At 40.7% G+C, this 18,303-nt stretch overlaps 1 long non-coding RNA gene across 1 annotated transcript; it reads right to left on the bottom strand.

Moving 5' to 3' along the window:
• On the bottom strand, positions 651-17,430 carry LOC110394795. The gene is made up of 3 exons (XR_002435899.1): positions 17,281-17,430; positions 3,081-3,153; positions 651-1,332 (listed from the first exon to the last, which is right to left on the bottom strand). It is a non-coding gene; the product is annotated as an uncharacterized LOC110394795 (long non-coding RNA).

The following is an 18,303-nucleotide window of genomic DNA, read 5'->3' as shown; positions in this document are numbered from 1 at the left end:
TCTCCATAAGACTTGTGCTCCAGACCCCTCACAGCTCTGTTGCCCTTTCTTTGGGCATGCTCCAGGGCCTTGATGTCTTTCTTGTAGTGAAGGGCCCGAAACTGAGCACATTACATGAGGTGCACCCTCACAAGTGCTGCAAAACAAAACAATAGTGCCTTAAATAGATGATTTATTAAAATTATCAGTATCACCTTCTAAATGATAGTATTTTCCTGTTTTTACCAAATTAGAGAAAACCTGAGGAAGAACATGATGCTGGGGAGTAATGTCTGAAAACCTTCTGAACTTTCTTCTTCTAAGTCACCCTCCTTCTCAAGAATATTTGCCATCAAGCCCTTTGTGTTTTCTGTCTTTCTTGCCTGCATCATGATTTTATGCCCATTTGTCTCCTATGTGAAATTACAGTATTATCAGTGTGTTTCTAATGTGAAAGCTCTGCCATTCTCGCTACAGCGCTGAATTACAGAGTGAGAGTTAATGTTGAGCAGGAGCCTGTTTTCCTAACATTTCTCCATAGCAGAATTTCAGTCATTCATTAAATAAACTGATAACAGTACAAAATTAATACTAATTCCCTCTTTGCATATTTTTTATTGGATGCAAGATGACAATAGGACAAAGTCTGATGTAACGTTACTAACTGCAGGGTCACAAGCTTTATTTCATTTTGTTCTGCTGTGGAAAAGAAGGGGCAAGGCAGTGTCAGGAAGTTTCCCTCACTGGCTCCTTGGGAGGAGATGTGCAGGACTGAGAGACATGCTGGAGCCCAGTGGTGGGCACTAGGCAACATGAGTGCATGGCTCCATCCCTCCATGACTCCAGTTTACTCCAGTTTATTGCTACTTTGCTCAGGGCTGGTCTCAGCCACGCTTGAGCTCCCAACAGACAAATAATCTCACTCCCTCGTATTCCCCTCCAGTTTCCTGCCCCAGAATCTTTTCTTCTGATGCCCCACGGACCAGTTTGCTCTCCAGAGAGGGCTGCATTTTTGGTAAAGAATGCAGTGTGTTCTTGTAATCCGAAATCAATGAAGCACTCGGAAGCAAGGAAATGGCACTACATAAATCAGTCAGCTATCAATATTATGCTTGTTGCTCAATAGCATAATTTTCAAAGAAAGTTGTCTGCAGACGTTTCCCTTTAGTAACCAGATAATTCTTTAAAATAGAAGGTCGTAAGAGGGCTTGGGCTTTTCCAGGTTTAACTGAATACCCTTCGGTGTTTTGGGAAGCTGGACTTCATCCAAGTTTTTGTATTAGAGAAGGATGTCTCTTCATGTTCTAAGAATTCAAGTGAATCCTGTGGCTAGATGACAAATCACATTTGGCTCTGGTGTGAAAGAAGACATAGGTAACACATAAAACCAAGACACGAGATTTTGAGTAAAGTTTGCTGGGTAATTTCTATATGAAAAGCTGTATATATACTACTATAATGTAAATATCATGAATTTCAGTTCTTAAGAGGAGTAATTAAATGAGTAAAGAAAGCTGATTAAAAAAAAAAAAAAAACTAGTCTAATTGAACCAAATCCTATTGTTTGTAGGTAGTTATCAAGTCTTCTGGGAATATTTCTGAATTGGGCCCTACAAATACATATCTGTGTACAGCTCTCCTTCAGTCAAATTGGATATAAGGAAGAAGTTGTTTACAATGAGGGCGGTGAAGCACTGGAACAGACTGCTCAGAGAGGTATTGGAATTCCCGTCCTTGGAAACACTCAAGGTCAGGCTGGATGGGGCTCTGACCCACCTGATCTCACTGTAGGTGTCCCTGTTCATTGCAGGGGAGTTGGACTAAAGGTTCCTTCTATGATTCTGTGATTCTACATTTACGTGCCTTAAAGTCTTTCCTATGTCATTCCATCAACATGAGACTGGTGCAAAGAGGTAAAATTGAAAAAAATATACAGTCAAACAGCCTCAAGAGGTGAGGAGAAAAATAGAGCTTATTGATATATTAATCTATGCTGATTGGCAATACTAGCAGTCCTAACAATCTTTGAAAAAATTTACAGACCATCAGATTTGGAGGTGTTGTCTGAAGATAAAAACAAGTTTTCCCTCTGTCCAATACCTATGAATTCTATGAATGGTCTAAGGAGAGATTATTCACATTGCAGATAATCTGTGCTCCAAGCACTATGACCCCTAGCTGTGTCCACCTAGGCCAGGTTGTGTCTGGAAGTAATGTTAGGGAGATTAAGTGGAATAACCTGCTTAAGTTTATTGCTAGCTAGAGATGCTCCGTGATAGCATCACCATTATACTTTCTTGTTTCTCATATTACTTCACCATATACCTCTGAAACGTTGCTTACATTTAAGGTGCCTGGGGTTTTTCTTTATCCAAGTTACACTCTCATATTAGACTAAATAGTGAGGAGTTGCTTCAGATACCACAGAAAGACAACCAGATTCTGGGCTCTGGGCAAATCAAAGACTGTTCCCTGCTAGGAAAAGATGAAACACTCCATTGTAACGTCAGTATGGAACCTGTTAATAATCAACATATTCTGGAAAATAAACCACATGTTTAAGAAATAAAATTTAGCTTTTGTTTACTAAGATCTGGAAGGAGAACAGTAACTTCCATACGCAAGACCAGGCAGTACAAAAATGGAACATTTCAGTTTGTTTTGTGCCTCTTTTCAAAGGAAACGGCTCCCTTAATGTCCTTCTGTCTTCCTTTTCCCCACCATTGCAATCAGTATTTTCTGATTTTGTGACCAAAATGTGGCAGTTGAATGGGGCTTAGGTCAACCTGATGTAGTGAATGATGTCCCTGCCTACAGCACAGGGGGTGGAACTAGTTGGTCTTTAACGTCACTTCCAACCCAAATCATTCTGTGATTTTATGATTCTAAATCTTCCCTCATCTATTTTGGATCTCTGCCCAACACATAGAAAATTTACCACTACAAATACTATACTAGTTCAGGCTGCATCCAGCCTGCTCATCTATATGCGTGGACAAGTGACTGTGGAAGAGCATTTGGAGTTTCCTCAAGGGCTAGGCCAGAGAGCTCAAGGGACAAGTCTCTCCGTATGTACATCACCTGTCTGTACCACCACTTACCTATCATGGTGCAAGGGAAAATGTCTTCAGCTGATTTCCTTCATCCAGTCATACCTCAAACAGCCTTGTGAACCTACAGTGATGCATAGTTTAAAATTAATTTGTTTAACCTGCCTGTAAAACATTTTGATTTTTTTTTTCCTGGAGAATTGCCTAGCATACCTTAATTAAAATGCCTTAGTCAGATATGTAGTCATTGCAAATTGTTCACAGCTCAAATGAGGCAATTATCTTTGATATTCGATGTCAAAGGTCATTTTTTGCTCATGGCTGCATAGCCTTTTCCATCCAGGAATGAGAAGACTTTGTAGGACAGAAAAGGTGACCAAAGAGGATATAAAGAAGTCTATGAATATATAATATTCCCGGGAAGCCAGCAAGGCAGAAAGCAGGTGTAATAGTTAGAGCATGCATGCAACGCTGCTCATCTGTATTAATGCAAGTTTGCACAGTTAGTGTTACTTTCTGGTATCCTTTACAGGTTATATAGTAAAGAAAGAAACTGTGGACAGTATCTGTCTTCCTGTTACCTCATTATCTGTCACAGAATGTTGCTTCCTGTCTGGTCGGCAGTGTTACCACATGAGCTCAACCCAAAACTTAACTAACCATTTGCATAAGAAAAATCCATCCTGGGGAACCCTGCATGAGATACTGGAAGTACTACTTGGTGTTCTGTTATTTCTCATTTAAAAATTAAGAAGCTGGCCGTTCAGGTAGCTTGCTTAAAATAATTACTTTTAAATACAGCATTGTGAAAGTCAGTAATGGACTGGAAAGAAAGGCAAAGTTAACTAAATTAAACTGCAGCCCTATTTTTTTCTCAAAGTACACGTTTAATATTAAATGAGATATTTAAAAATAACTATGGGCAACACATTAATAAAAAAAAAGATAGAACAGGTAAACTGAAAATTAAAAGACAAGTGAAATATTCATAGATTTTTTTTTCTTTCAGTGTTAGGGATGGCCAGGACATTTTAACTGCAACATTTCCTGTCAGAAAATGGTATTTCCTCTGAGCAAAACAGTCTCTGCAGGAATATGTCAATTGTGACAAAATGGGAAGAAGGGGCAGTAAATGAATCCTTTTAGTGGTATCAAAACATTGTGTTTTGAAGTGTTTCTGAACGTTACCAGCATGGTGTTTCTTTTAATTATAATAATTTTATAGTCTGGTTTAAAAGTGAGATTGGAATAAAACATTCAAACACTGTAAAATGGGTCGTTTCAACCTCTCTAAAAGCATTTTTTGAATGTGTATTTTATTTAACTTCCTTTGTCTTCAAAATTACGCTTAGGAAAATCGTGTTTTAATTTACTGCAAAAATATCTGAGGTAGTAATTCTTAAATAAAAGAAGTTTCAGATTGCATGGGGCTTTACTTATCACCTGTTCATATTTTTTGCCCCATTATTTGCTCTAGATGTGTTCACACTTGTCTTGGGAGATGACATAAAGGAGACAGAAGATGTTCTTTTGTTTCATTAAAAGCTTGAAAGAAAATATTTTTTCAGTGGGAAACTGAAACTTCAAGAAATTCTGCTCCCTCCCTCTTCTTTTCTCATTGATCACCCACTCCATCACCATCCCACCCCACCTGCTCCATGTAAGCACCATTCTAAACACAGAAGTAATCTTTGGTTTTTTTTTTAAATCTATTTCCTTAAACTCTCATGTTTTAATCCAGGTTGTCTAGATAATTATACTTGTAATGTAACCCCAATAACAGCTGTCAGTGCAACTGCAGAGAGAGGGAACAGTGGTGGTGTGTAAGTGGGAATAAGGGTGATGAGGAAGAAGGGAAAAAGACAACTCTTTTACTGGCCTCGGTACTGAGGAAAATATATTGTAGACTTCTGCAAAGGTTCAGATCCATCCATAAGGATAAGTAGATCTTTACTTATTTAGACAGACTTGATTAAAACAAGGTAATCCCATTCGGTACAGACAGGCATTAACGGAGTCATTTCACCTGCTGTAGTGTTTCATCTTTGCGATAATTGTAATGGTGCAGTTGCTTAAATTCTAAATGCTCCCTACTTTTGCTAAAGCTTCCAGAATTTCTAAGACGCTTGTATATGCTGTTTACACATAAAATATGCCCTTATACTACATATGACATCAATATAATGGTTAAAAATAGACAAATTGTCTAATTTTACCAATGATTGAGTAGACACCTAAGTGGGTTGGGATTTTGTATAAGGACTCTCATCTCAGAGGTCAAGGGTTCAAATGTATTCCAAATCAATACTAACTGAGAGTTATTACCTCTGGGTGGCCTGTGTGAAATGAATGGTGGTTCTAGCCTAATTTCTAGTTGACAGATGTCTGTGCCATCAAAAAAATCCCATCATTACATTTGGCATTCTTCACATAAGCTTCAACATAGAAGCCAAAGACAGACTGGGCACAGAGGTGGAATTAATCTCTTATGAAAGGACTATAGTCCAAAACAGAGATAAAACCGATTATTCAGGCAGTGTGAGGGAACACTGCAGTGCCAGTGCTTGTGATTTTTTCCATCCTCTGAATAAAGAGAGGACAGAATTTCTCATGTTTTCAATCCGGTATGTTTTCATAAACCCCAAATTCACTTTTGCAGGGGAAAATATGTAAGCAGTTTATTTGTGCTACCAAGTTCAGATTGTGTCAACAACTCCATTATAAACCTCAGCAAAGTATGAAAGTGTAATCTGGGCTAAAAGTTGGTGGAGAGGTTCTCAGCTCTAAAGCCTATTTCAAACCACATTAAAAAATATGTTAGGCCACTTATAAGTTAAAATACCCAAGGCTAAATAAAAATAATAAAAAAAAGTCCTTTCATCTAAGTGTGGAATGCAAAGAGGAAATCGAGTGTCAAATATGCTATGGTTTAAAAAATATTCCCACATCTGTGCATCAAATGAGGAAGTTTCGACAAGTCTTTCTGATTAAGTCTGAGGACACTTAAGAGGTTCTTCTTGCTTGAATTTTTGGGAATATGCTATCAGCAGGTCCTGGAGACAGACCGCAGAGAGCTTTAAAAAATGTGAGTGATAACATTTTGAAATCGCTGCAGAACTTTACTGCCATGAAGAAAAAATATGTAGATTTGGCTTACTCCCAATGGGAAGATGAGCTGCATAGTTTTGTGCAGCTTGAAGGCGTTAAATTTGCCTAGTGGGAAGACCAGTTAAAAGAGAATTACAGCAGTTTAAGCATGAAAAATAAGAGTATGCTGCGCATCAGCAGTCTCAATTCTCAGGCAGATACTGTGAGCTTTAATTCTTGCTGCATTTCTCAACTGAAAAAAGAAAGATAATCAATGATTTTACGTAAAAGTAACTCTTCTTATTTGTGCATAATAAAAGCAGGATATTTTTCTACATTCATCCTTGAGATCACAAGCCTGAAAAGGGGATAGATCTTGGCACCAAAAAGTTTATCAGAGAAATGCATTTTAGTGGAATGTAAAGAGTTGGATCCTAAGTCCGCTATGGCTCTTTTTAAGCTCCAGGCCCTCTGATACTTCTCATTTTCTGTGGCACTTTGCTGCTGTGCATTGACTCAAGAATGGGACCCAATGTGAACCCCTCAAGGATGCAGAAAGCTGCTGCCTTCTCTAACTGGTCCCAGCACAGGCAATTGGCAAAGAAGGAACATGGAGCTTGACAGGGATAGCTTCTTGTCTGCAAGTGAGGTGTTGCCCAGACCAAATGGACTTCAGGCATAAAGCAGTTGTGGACTAGGTGCCCCATGAAATAAAAAAATCCCATCAAAAACACTGAATAGTCTGAAAATTTAACAATACCCTTCACTAAAAGGCTTATGTTTTATGTGTGTTTAAAGAGGAAAAAAAGCCTATCAAGGCACTTTGGGAAGCAATGGCACATTTACAGGAAAGGTGCTGAACTATATATATATTTTTTTCTCATCTCTATATTCTATGGAGCTAAACTGTAGGCAAAAAATAACAATCTGGGAATACGGGACGTTGACAGAAGAGTTAGTATAGAAATACAAATAGTCCAGCCACAGTTTCCGGAGATCAAAGGGTCTTGAATAACAACCTATATCCCCAAATAACAAATTTAACCGAATCTCTGTACAGAATCAAATAATCCCCAGACAAGTTACCTAAGTAGTCAGTACGAAGAAGGGTACTTCATCTTGATTTAGCTCCTAACTCAAGCACTACTTCTAGAGGCCTATTTCTTCATGATTGCACTGCAAAATGCACATGATTGTGTTCGTGCTCAATTTGTAAGTGCTAGGGTCTGTCTCATTACTTAAAGAAGAGCTAGTCTGGAAGAGGGAAACAGTGTTTGCTAGCTCCCTAAACAAAGAAATGGGTTGGTGTGGGTGCCAGGCATCAACCCAGGGCTGCGGGACTGCTGCATGAGGTGAGCTCAGGGCTCCAGGGCCACACCACAGTGCATGGCCAGGCACCTCAGAGAGAGCCAGGGGAAGAGAGTCCCAATACTGCCAGCAGCCACGAACAGGGGGAGAAACAGCCCTGCAGGCACACAGGGGAGAGGAGGAGATGGTCTCCCTATCTCTATACAGACATGTCAGCTTTTCCATCTTATTTTCTCCCCCTGTTCTACTGAGGATGGGCAGTGAGAGAGTGGTTGTGTGGGCACCTGCTAATACACCACGGTCTCACATCAGCTTCAGTGTGTGCCTTGCAGACTGCAGTGTTTAACCACACAAAATAAAGCTGCTTCTTGTCTCAAATTACCTATGAGAATTTTATTATGGTACAAAACTCAAAAGCATTATACAAAAATATTTATGAGCCAGAGGGGCATCAGTTACAAAACATTAACATCCCAACCTTTGTCCAGTTATCTGTCAGAATTCCCAACAGAGGTAATTTGCAACTTACGCGTTTGAGAAAGAAAGCTGAGGAAACTGTGCTGATGCCTGAAAAGAGAGCTGTTCTAAAACATGCCAAATAGCATGGAGGAAAACAGGACAGTTCTTGTCTGATGCTGTCATGGAGGCACTGCTCTGTGTGCATCCACTGGGCAAGAATATGTTTCTCTGAGAGGAAGGTGGTGACTCTACCAGGAAGTACTTGTTAGGTTTGTTGTTTTGTTTTTAGAAAATGCAAGGATTTACTAGTGTACTCTCTTTGCAGTGTCCTGATGTGCACACAGCTAGCGGAATACATGTATCTCCCTCCTCTCCAGTTGTTTCTTCCGCACTGTGAAGGAGAGAGAACGCTCCGCATGCCAAATTCTTTCTGTCTGGAGACATCAGGGATAACAGCAGAATTACAGTGTAATTGACTCTTTGTGTTCTTTGCTACAGGGAAGGCATAGCTCTTTGAATTTGTTTCCATCCAAGGGAATTTTTTTTTCTCCTTAAGGTTAGGTCCAATATGTTGTCTAGTCTAACTGAAGGCAGCACTATGCTTGCTAAGGTAACTGATCCTATGTACCCTCTGCTCACTTTGACTTGCAACTTTTTTTTTCTTGGAAAAGCTCTGACTGCTCCTAAGAAAGCAAAGAAAAAGATCTCTCATCCCCTGACCCCCAGTAATTCAGCCACCTCATGAAGCTTGTTATAAAGGGTTGATGCAGCAAGGTATTTAAGTGTGTCAGTCAGGGTTAGTTAGTTTCCAGTTACATTTGCTCAATAGAAGAGAAGTTATACGGAGAAAAAGAAAAAAGAAAGAAAGAAAGAAAAAAACCTTCTAAATTCTGGATTGCTTACTGGCCCAGATCCATCTCATTTCACTTCCCCAAGATACCTCCAGAAGGAACCCAATCTCTTTACATTCATTATCTTCTCCTCCAGAAGGGGGGGAAACAAGGGAGAGACTATTGCAGAGAACAGTACTCATCCTCCTCTCCCCCACCATTTGCTACAGGAAGAAGTATAAAGAGACAAGTTCCTCCTGAAGGTTCTTCACATAAGCAGGATGAACCCAGAGAGCCTGAGCCAGGAGACATTAACCAACCCTTGCTGGTTTAATGAGCAACCTAAATAGCAAAGACTGGAGCCAATCATTCTGAAGCAGTTTGAGCACTTACTAAGCTCCAAAAGTCCCATGGTTCCAGAAGTAAAAGGCAGTCAAAATAGGTGTTGGGGTGAGTGGGAGAAGAGGAGCAAGCAAAAAAAATGAGAGTCCTGGGGTTATCTGAAATTGTGCAAAATGTGGGGAAGAAGATGAGACAGCATTTGACTATATCTGCAAACAGCATCCACAGGTGCACTAAAAAGGGACAGATTCAGAAGGTAACTGGTTCTGACAGTGGCTAGTCTGCAGGCATAACATTTTGTTCTACTGAAAACAAGAATGCCTGGGCTGTTAGGAACAGATGCCAGAGTCTTTGGGAAATTACATAGATGGAAAGTGACAGTTAAAGCAAAACAACCCCCTGACGGATGGGAGCTGGAGGCCCTAGGGCAGCCACCACTTCACAGAAAGGAACTGTACCTACCCACATCAGTAGTGCTGGCTGTAGATTGCCACAGTATCACAGGAGGTGGTGGTTATCTGCAGTTGCCTGAAACTGTGGATACAGACAGGTGTGTCACCTTCTCAGAGTTTCAGGAAGGAGAGGCTGGGGCTGCCTGGCAGATTGGCTCCTCTGAGGGCTGCTTAGCAGGATGGGGCCACTGGGGCCTATGGGACACAGGCATCCGAGTCATGTTATGAGACTCACTGCCTCCTCAGGCAAGTGGCACTGGGGTTTGAGGCAACTCTGAGAACTTGAGCAGCAGTGTCTGAGCTCTTAGAGCAGGTGCAGGTGTTAGTCTGGTTCCAGTTGTGTTGAGCTGGGCGCTGAAAGTGTTACAGCTGGCATTTTAATGGCAAGCCTTTACGTTGCAAGGGAAATTGCTGAGGCTTATGCTCAGCTCCCTAGGCAGAGCTTGTGCAGAGGCCTGAGAATCTGCTGAAGTGATGCAAAGCTGTTTGGTACTGGTCTCAGACCCAGGAGTCAGCTCCCTCAGGAGTCTTAAACCCCAAAAGGCTGATACCCTGCTAGCAATGCCACCTGCCCAGAGCAGGGAGAAGGCACTCTAGGCCATGCTCAGGTGCTAAGGGCCCCCACAGAAGCAGGGAGGGAGAGGAGAACAGAAGACCAGCATATAAGCATGCGCCTAAGGAGACTCCAGACCACAACAAGTCTGCTGTTTGGGGACTGAAATGAAAAATGTGTGCAAGTACACCTATCAGATTTTAAAGATACCAAACATGTACCAGGAGTCAAAAGGACAAGAGTTGCCTCAAATGAGAATATACAAAGGCATTTGCAAATAGCAAAGGACATGGAGCAGGATTTCAGTAAAGCGTATGCTGTAAAATGAGGCATATCATCTTAGACGCTGTCTCTCACCTATTTTCTTCAAGGTTGCCCCAAGTCACTGGATGGTGCAGAAGAAGACGATAAAGCTGTTCTGGGTTCTCAAAGATAAATACCAGCAGTTTCACCTGTTTGTTTCTTTTTTGTTGTTGTTGTTTGGTTTTATTTAACATAACTCACCACCTGATATTTACAAATAAGACAGAAATCCAGAGATTCAGTGATGACAAGGTCATGATGAAGAACTCCAGGTCTATGAAGTGAGTTAATAAGGGGGAAACGATGTAACAAAGGTGCAAATTCACTGAAACAGATAAAAAGTATGACATTTTTAGTGAGATGGAAAAACAGCTTAATGTCATGAGATGTAGTCAGGAAGGAAAGAATGGAAAGTTTTGCTATGTGGATTTAAAGAGTAAGGGTTTGAGCCACCAGCAACGCTGGCAGCATGGCAGTCTGTCAGAAACTTCTCCTTTTGGCACATGTAGTAACTGCAATTACTACAGCTGCATTCTTTTCAATATGAAGTACAGGGAAGATACTTTTCTCAGCCAAGATGATATAAACTCAAAGCAACTCTATCAACATGTAAGAGCTAATCTTGTTTATGAGAAGCAGCCAGTAACTGTTTTGTATAACTCTTTTTCTTCCTTCCTGTCAATGAGGTAATCTGTATTTGGCTGTTTTATTTTGTGTCTGTTTGGATGCATCTATGTATTAGGGGCATTTAGGAAGTCTGCCTCTCCAGAAGGGACCTGGAGTGTGGATTGGTGTGCTTACATTCAGCTTACATTACGTGCCTGATATAGCCTAGGCCTTGCTGGAATTTCTTGCTTGGCTTATGATCCAAAGGCTGTTGAAGGCAGAAAAAGAAGCCTCACTGTCTTTGAGTCAGGCCCTTCTTTGAGTGTGTTGCCATTCACACTCATAACAACAATAGAATCCTTCAGGATTATTGGACTTGATAACCCAGAAATGTAGGTTTATTGTAGAGCTCTCAATGCAAATGTGAAGAAATTAATCCAAACCAGATGCAAACATTTGGGTAATAGTGTGCTAATTGAAAATGTGTGCAAAGGTCGCTTTAAGTAGAACACATAGCCTCTGCTGGACTCAAGAGAGATGAATCCTAGAAAAACTATTTGTTGCAGTGGCCACCTCAGTAAAAACATCTGCTGAGTGAAATACTTCAGCCAAAAAGTAAGCACAAGTCATAAAAGAACATAAAAATAAAAGTAGCTGCATTAAGAAAAGTCAGGAGAATAAACCTGAAAATATTTTACTGCTGTTGTAGATATTGGTAATACGCCTTCCCTCTTGGTATTATCTCTGGTTCTGGTGATCTCCACCTCAGAAATGAACTGACCAAGTATATCAGTTCCCAAGTTCCCATAATAGTGGTATGTTTTACTACACATAATGAAGGTTATGCCTGGGAGTCCAAAAGCCTCAGTTACCCTCTGCTGATGAGGCTTTATTCTAGTCAACGGCAAGCCTCTAACAACTGAAATAGATGGAAATTGGAATTCTTCCTTGATTTTTACAGTGTCTGCCCCATGCACAGAGCCTTAAATCTCATCTTTACTCAGAATACCATCTGAATGGCTGTTTGTGCTCCTGGGAATGACTAAGTGCATTTTTATTTTCTCCTCTTTTGTGCTACTTTTTAAAGTTTTATTTCCTGCAGTCTATCACCCGAATTCCAAGAGTTTCACAAGCTGGAATATTTCAGGCTATTTCCCCTATTCAGAATTGTATGTTGGTATATCTCATTTATATAGAGGGTTGCAGGCTGCTGTAACTCGCAGCCTGTGATGTTGACATGTTCAGTGTTAAATCCTGATTTCTCTCTTCCTCATGAAACACGATGGCCTTGACCAGACCTGCCCTCTCTGAGTGGTGCAGTGTGCTCTTCTGTGCGGCACATGGGCCCCATCTTCCCACCACACACACTGTCCTTCCTTGCCTTCCAGGATGTGCACAGCCAAACCAGACCTGTCCTAAAATTCCCATGGGACTCTGCCAGTTGTTTTAAGCATTGATCAGCTAAGGCCTTATAATATGAATTCTCTGACTTTCATAAGATTTCCTTTGATTTCTTACATGGAAAAGTAATTTGTCTTTAAGGTGTTCCTTCCTAAGAGTTTAATTTCAGACAAGGAGTGGATTTTTTTAAGCTAATTTCTCAATTGTCACACTGAGTATGCTCTGTTTCATATTGATATTGAAAACATGCTACTTTTGGATGAAAATAAACTGAAGGATACACTCTTGAAGCACACCTGATGTGCTACGACCACTAGCAGGTATTCCATTCACAGTACTAGACTAGGACCAGACCTAATCCAAAGGAAACCTTTTCCAAAATGTGTTCAGCATTCCTGTCAGCTCTTCTATATCAGCTGTTTCACTCTGCAGATCCACTCCTATTATGCAGCATTGTTTGCCAATGTAGATCTAGCCAAAGAGGATATTAATGCAAAACTATTCCAGATCACATTAAACTGTCTCAGACAAGTGGCATGTATTTGGAAATTGAAGGATGTAATAATGTAGTATGATAAATGCTCCAGAGTTATGTGAATTCTGGCATTTAATTTTCTAGTAGTTTATTTCAAAACAGTGTGGACAGTATCAACATAGTCGCAGTGAAGTTTGTGAATATTAATAATAATATGAAAACCTTGCATCTTGAAACACAGTAAACACTTTGATTTAGATTCTCTAGATTCATATATTTTTATAACCATTAAAAATGTCCCTCCAAAAACATTACTATGGACTGATAGCCAGATGGCTTTGTCCTGCCCTCAGAAGCACACACTGAGATGTCTCTGTGGCATTCCAAGAGTCCATGGCCTTCATGGGAGCACAGGCACCTGCCACCTGCTGCTGAGCACGGCAGAGTCAGGGACTTTGCTCCTCAGGCAGGAAGATGAGAATCTCAGTGACTTTGAGAAACAGTTGTCACATCTGCTGGAGTCCTTGGCTCAGCTCTCCCACACTTTCTGTCCCATCACTCCTGGAGTTTCCACTGAAAAAAGCTATGCTCATCCACAGATCCTGGGACCAGTCTACCAATTAAGTGTAAACTGTAGATCATACACCCGTCTGATCTACTGAACCATGTTCATGTATGGCAGGCGTTCACTAAACTTGGTGCTAAAAAGAATGGAATCTCTTATGTGCCTCCTTTTGCACTAGGCTGTAGAGAGAGTCTGGTCAAACATAGAGAACCCTCCTTCCAGTTTGAAGGCTTTTGAATCTATGATATTTGGGATGAAGTAAATAAAAACCATCATAGGAAAGCTGGGAAGAAGCAAGAGAAGTCTCATAATGTGGAAGTGATCAAATTCATACCAATAGGACCAGAAAAAGAGGGGGGAAAAAAAAACAGCACAGTAAAACCAGGGATATGAGCACTGCACCTTAAATTACATGTGTTTATCTGTCGGCAACTGTTAGACTGATATTTTCTTCAAAATTGGAAGCTGTATTTATAGGTCACTTGCTTTCTCCTAGCCCTTTGATCCTCAAGATACCGGGTATCAATGAGATGTGAACAGCGACCTCTCTGCTCCTATGTCTTGTTGAGCAGAAGAAAAAAATTTGGAGGTCCAGTTCCTCCACTTATTTACTCAGAACTTGAAATGTGCAGAAAATTCAGGAACTGGGGAATTATTGGCTTATTCCTATTCAGAAATTGGAGAAGTCAGTAGAGCAAGTGTTTTCTTTATATCAACTTCCTTCTGAGTTTCAACTGATGATAAAGTGGCAGCCACCATGGCTAAAAACAAAAGCAGAATTGGCTGGGGAATTGAGCTGAACTGAGAGCAAGAGAAAAGCTTCAATTCTCCAAGGAGGACCGTGTTCCTGGCAGGCTGGCTGTTTCCCTTGAAAGACTCTGAACAGCTTGGAGTGTTGTTCAGTGTAAGATGGCCAAGGACAACTCCTCAGTCTGGGATGGTTTAAACTGTCCTCCCAGTGAGACACTTTGCAAACTACAGAGGATGAGTAGAGCACAGTGAATTCTCCTGATGCTTCTTGTGCCTATTCATGCAACAAAACTGAAACCATCAGAGATATGTTAATTGCAGGAGGCTCAAAGCAAAACTAGATAATACTTCCCAAGGGAAGAGGGTTCACCACATTTCCTGCTGTCACCAAACCATGAGTAACATTTACTGCATGAGAACTGAGATATGATACAATAAATTATACTTGCTATTTGCATATTCACACCAGCACATGAAAATAAAAAGCAATGGACTACAGGTAAATCTAAGCTGGGAGTGAGATTCACTGGTCATTAAGGAAGGTATTAAAATACAATATTTTTTCTGCCTTTTGGATATTCTCTTTTCCTTATGATTTCTTCAGTACTGTAAACTCACTTGGTATTTGTGAATAGGAAAGTATTCCTTGGTAAGGTCACTTGGGAAACATGCTTCTCATTAGAGCATTGGTGTAGCAGTTCAGGTGAAGAACCAATTCCATGTGGTGGCTATGAAGAAAGTTGTGTGTTTGTGTGTTACAGTTAATTTCATTATGGAAGGCAAGATGATAAATGGTACAAGCCATGCAGCCCAGCTGGCTGCTCAGGAAGGTGGGAAGACAGGCAAGAAAGAAGGCAGGCAAGCAGAGAGGCAGCAATGAAGGCATGATGGCAGGCAGGCAGGATCAAGGGAAGCAGGCAGGCAGAAAGGAAGATGGGAGGGAAAGAAAAGAGAGAAAGAAGTAAAAATCCTACATTTCCATTGCCGTATGAAGGCAGTTGTTTAAATGTTATTATTGTAACCAAAATACAGCTCCCAGTGTCAAAAGACTCCTAATGGCCATGAACTGACATGTCAGTTCAGTGAAGTGCTGTTGTTCAGGAAATCAATTAAAGCCATAGGAAGGTTATGTTAAGTTCTGAGTAATTTGAGGCACGAAAGATCATGAGTAAGCACTCTTACTCCTAAAAAGTGGTTCTCATGCAACTGAACAAGGTTTTGATGTCTGTACCAGACCTGCTTGCAACTGTGGGAGTTTAAGAGCATGAAGGACATTTTATCTAGTGCAGTCTGGCACCTTGTGTCAAAACATAACTTAGACACTCACGTGTCAGCCAAAACATGTGTTTTAGTGTTAATGGAGCCAAAGTGGAAGTTTGAACATTGTGTAGAATGAGAGACGGGCTTCAAAAAAAATTTAAAGTATGCCTTTAAGAGTTTAAATACTACAGTCCCATGTAAGCATCTCAAAAGTCCTAGCATCCTCTGCACAGACTGAGGGAAAACATAACATCAAACCCTCCGTCAGTGAATCTTCTTGTCTGCTTCCCTCCCATAGGGCTGAGCACAGGCAAAAAGAGAAGGCCAGTATCCTGAAGAGGGTAGGCATGCCCGTGAGCCAGTGTGCTCTCCTGACACAGGTAGAGCACAGGCAGAAATCTACAGTGCAATTTGCTGGATTTCCTTTTTTGCTTCTGAGGACTCTCTATCCATAGTCTCTTTTCCTTTGCCTATCACTGGCTCATATCAAGATAGCAGGCAAATGTGGTAGGAAAAAAACTGAAATTCCTGGCAGCTGTCTAGCATCCACCTTTTCTTTCAGGAATAACTATTTTATACAGGTTTCAGGTAACAAAGCTGGCAGAAAACAAGTGAAAACAGTGTATTTTTCTGGCTTGGCAAAATGTGAAGTATTTCTTGGATGGATTTAAAATAAAATAAGAATCTGTGCTCTGCTCTTGTCATATAACAGCCCCAACACTCAAAATAAATGATAATATGCCAGATAACACATGTATTTTGACAGTCTGACTCCTTAATCTTCAGTCTTTATGGTTCTCTGTCTCTTTCTGATCCTTAATACTGCCTCCTGACTCCTAGTAGTAGAAATTAGTTGCGGCAATTCTGCTTGAATTTCAGCCAGTTGTCCATAATCTGAGTTTATGGTATGCTTCATATAAAATTATTGTCAGACTGGTACATTAAGTCTGTATTTGTGTATTTTCCCTATTAAAAAAAAAATTCTTATTTGCAAATTCAAAAATTATGCATTAGCTTATCCACGACTGGTAAATTAAACCAAAAACCAAACAATCAAACAAAAAACCTGGGATAGTGTACACCATCTGTCTGAAGGATACAGCTGATTTTGTCAAACTGTGATAAAATTTTTGGGTGTTACCTGAATCATCACCTAAGCTTGGATGATCAGCTAGTGACAATGATTACAGCAAACACACACACACTGTCTTTCAGCTTTAGGTTTCAAGGAAATGCTGATCTTTTCTCTGGAGAGTGAGTCTGGTTCCTGCCAACCAGGTCAGGTATTTATCAGCTCCCATCTGGGTTAACAAAATTCCCTGTGCCTAAAGCAACTTGTCAGCTCTGGCAGCCATAAAACGAAGCTTTCTGCTGTCTACAGAGTCTGTTCACTGGAAATATTCCAAATTCTCCTTCTAAGTAAAGTTTTTTTGTCTGTTATAATGACCATGGCAAGGATTGTATGACATCAACTGGGACCTTCGTTCTTGTATGCCTAATTTACAGGAGTGGTATTTCAGAGAACTTTCTGAACAGCAGTTCAAATACCCTAAAACCAATGGCATCGAAGAATGTGGGGTTCTGAGAAGAACTTTGACCCTCTTGAATTTGAAGTCATCAGCATATCATAACATCTAGTTCTGTCTCCCTTTCTTAAATAGCACTTTACAGTGTAAATGGTCTCACATCCCTTCTCTTGCTACCAAAGAGATACCATGGCATCCACGTAGCCATGCCTTGGAGATAGCATCAATGGGAGTACTGTATTCAAAAGACTTTAGCATAAGATCTCTAGAGAAGTGATCAGGCTATGATCAGACAGCATAAAAAGATGCTGTCTCCCTGCTAGATATTTCTGACCTGCGATCAGCATCCAAATCCCCGCTGCATTACAGTTGGATGTGTGTCCTCCTCTCAGAGGGAAGCTTTTGCATTTGTAGCAGGGAGGGCAAGGAGCACAACATGCACAGTGCCTCAGCCACCAAAGGTCACACTCCTGCATTATTAGCAGAAGCCAAGGAGGAAGGCAGATTTGTCATAATGTGACAGGGTGTGACATGGAACAGCTGAGATACAGGAACGTATTTGCTGTCCCTAGCAGCCTGTTGCTCTAGAGAGCTGCCTGCACTGCCTCTCAGGTAATCATAATCCATGACAAGAAGTGCAGAAAAAAAGGCTTTGGAGAGGAAGCTAAAATAATTCTGAGCTACGAGCCTTGTTGCTTTTTTTTTCTGTGGAGGAGGCAGAATTAGGGACTTTATCATTCTGCCCTGAAGTAATTTATGAATATTATTTGTTAGACATAAATATGGTGTAGAGCTAAAGGAACAGCAGTTTATACAGGTTGCTCTGAAAGTAATACCTCCTATTTATTTCCATGGAAACTACAAAAAATACAAAGAGCACAATAATGTTATTTGGTAGAGAAAATTCTCAGCTACAGAACACTATTTTTCAACACAGTCACTACCAACCACTAGTTATGCATTTTTGCCAGACATGAACAAGAGCTCTTCAATTCATGGTGTGACAGCTGTGCATGGCTGCGCAGACGTGGCTTATCTTTGATGTCATTGTCACCACTGCTGAAACGCACCACCCAGTGCCTCACTGTGCTCACATCCACTGTTTGGTCTCCACAAATGTTCATCAAGTGTCGATGAATGTCAGTGAGTGCCATTTTTTCTATACAGAGGTGCTCAATGACATACCTTTGCTTTGTATACATTTCTACATCAGATGCCATTTGGTCAGACTGCCCCTCTGCTGCCATCTGTTGCACAGCAACAAAATGTAACAGTATTGGTGGGAAGATTCAACCTCTACTGCCATACCTCCGACATCCACCAACATAATAAAATAGGAGGCATTACTTTCAGAGCA

Source organism: Numida meleagris, chromosome 2 (genome assembly GCF_002078875.1).
Source record: "Numida meleagris isolate 19003 breed g44 Domestic line chromosome 2, NumMel1.0, whole genome shotgun sequence".
NCBI classification, from domain to species: domain Eukaryota; kingdom Metazoa; phylum Chordata; class Aves; order Galliformes; family Numididae; genus Numida; species Numida meleagris.
This window is presented reverse-complemented; position numbering and strand designations above follow the sequence as displayed.